Genomic DNA, 2,632 nt, shown 5'->3' with positions numbered 1-2,632 from the left:
AGCTCTGTAGACCAGGCTGGTCTTGAACTCACAGAGATCCGCCTGCCTCTGCCTCCCAAGTACTGGGATTAAAGGCGTGTGCCACCATCACCCGGCAGGAAAATCCATTTTATGTGATTGAGCATTTTGCCTACATGGATGTATGTGTGCTGTGTATGTACCTGGTACCTTTGGGGCCAGAAGAGGGCATTGGCTTGGTGGTGGTGGTGCACGCCTTTAATCCCAGCACTCGGGTGGCAGAGGCAGGAGGATCTCTGTGAGTTCAAGGCCAGCCTGGTCTACAAGAGCTAGTTCCGGGACAGGCACCAAAGCTACAGAGATACCCTGTCTCCAAAAACCAAAAAAAAAAACAACCCAAAAACCAAATCCGAAACAAAACAAAAAAACAGAAGAGGGCACTGGATCCCCTGAAACTGGAGTTAGGGATGGGTGTGAACCCATGAGGACCATGTCGATCCTCTGTGAGCGAGCTGCAAGTGCTCTCAGCTGTGAGTCATCTCTCCAGCCCCTCAACAAATTCTGTTTTCATTATATAAAGGATTATTCCTTTCCAGTTATTTGTTTTTAATTATATAGTGTGTGTTTGTGTGTTTTTGTGTGTGTGCAAGCGTGTGTGTGCACTCGTGCACATGAACACTACAACACACATGCAGGGGTCAGAGGGCTTTGGGGGAGTCTGTTCTCTTCCCCCTCGTTTCGAAGCAGGGTCTCTATTCTGCTCCTGTACTGTGACTGTTCCAGGCTTGCTAGCCTGAGGGCCCAGCCTGTTCCTTCTCTACTTCCTACTTTACCACCCCGGGAATGCTGGGATCTCAGAGGGATGCTCGTCACTCCTCCTGACTTTTATGTGAGTTTGTGGGTTCTTGGGGTTAAACTTGCATGGTAAACCCTTCTACACACTGAGCCAGTCTTGTGATGTGTCCAGGTTGATCTTGAATTTAAGATCAGCCTCAGTCTCAACCTCCTCAACGCTGGAATGACAAGTGTGTCCCACCATAACCAGCTCCTTTTCAAACTTCACTTCTAGCATTAGACTGTGGAAAGTATTTATCTGAAGAAAAAAAAACTAGGCGGTGGTGGTACATGCCTTTAATCCCAGCACTTGGGAGGCAGATGCAGACGAATCTCTGAGTTTGAGGCCAGCCTGATCTACAAAGTGAGTCCCAGGACAGCTAGAGTTAAACAGTGAAACCCTGTCTCAAAAAAAACAAACAAACAAAAAAAAAAAACAAAAAAAAAAAAAGGAAAAAGAAACAGTCTATGACCTTGAGTGCCCTCCCACCCCCAGGGGAGGGCAACAAATGGTTTCTGAATTCGCTCACAGCCCACCACCATTTTAAGCACCTCTCACTAGTAGCGTACCAGTTTAGGAATCAGGGATGAGAACCTGAATTCAAAGTGGGTCATGAGTTTACATCTTGCATAGAGCACGTTCCTCTTCTGGTCTCAAGTAAGAATTGAAATACGCCTGACAAAGTAGTACCTGACTTTATCCCAGCACTCGAGAGGCAGAGACAGGCAGATCTCTGAGTTGGAAGCAAGCCTGGTCTACAGAGTGAGCTCCAGGACAGCCAGGGTTGCTACACAGAGAAACCCAGCCTTGAGAAACTAAAAAAGAAAACAAAAAACAATAAGAACAAAACTTAGTTGCAAGCTGGTATCCAGTTGTGGTATCCTGCTGTGTGATGTTTTTTTCCCCTAAGAGACATGACTCTTCATCCCAGGTAGGGTACCAAGGACAGACAGACCAGGACAGACAGACCAATGAAAGGATTCCATCTAAGTCTGTCTGGTGAAGTGGTGAGTTTATTGAGGCTATTCACAGGAGTTTTGGAGAGAGGTTACTTAAGAGCAGAGATGACTCAGAGGCAGCTGCATCTCTGAAAAGCCTGTCCCAGCACAGGGAGCCCATGCATCCCTGGAGCACCTGCATGGCTGGCCTCTGGAGGAGGAAAGCCCCCTCTTCCCAGCGGTTATTGCTGTTCTGTAACACTGCTGGGGGTGGGGAGTCTTCATGAATCTTCTAAGTTTCAGGAGCTTCCTGAGGTCTGAAAATGCATTTGAAGTCTCATTGCAAGCCAGACAAGATAGACAAAGACTGGAGCACGCTTGTAATCACAGTGTTTGGGAGGCAGAGGCAGGAGGATCAGGAGTTAACGTCATGCAAGTTCGAGGCCAGCCTGGCCTACATGAGCACCTGTCTCAGTTCCCTTTCACCTCCTAAAAATGATTGCAAGTATGTTCCTATGCACTTATATGAGTTTTCCTGGGCTCTAGGCGTGATGGATCTATGAACCCCAAACACTGTGAGCCCCTGCAGTAGATGACTCTATTATTTATTCCTTCTTGGCATTTAGCAAAAATTTATTGAGAGTCTACTTTGTGCTAAGCTCTGTAGTAATAGGAGCAGCGGGGCTGCGTCCCCGGCACCCAGTCACCTGCATGGCTAGCTTTACCCGAAATAATTACACGGAAACTGTATTTTTTTTTTTCGTTTTTCGAGACAGGGTTTCTCTGTGGTTTTGGAGCCTGTCCTGGAACTAGCTCTCGTAGACCAGGCTGGTCTCGAACTCACAGAGATCTGCCTGCCTCTGCCTCCGGAGTGCTGGGATTAAAGGCGTGCGCCACCATC

This window comes from Microtus ochrogaster, chromosome 2 (genome assembly GCF_000317375.1).
Source record: "Microtus ochrogaster isolate Prairie Vole_2 chromosome 2, MicOch1.0, whole genome shotgun sequence".
Lineage (NCBI taxonomy): Eukaryota > Metazoa > Chordata > Mammalia > Rodentia > Cricetidae > Microtus > Microtus ochrogaster.
This window is presented reverse-complemented; position numbering follows the sequence as displayed.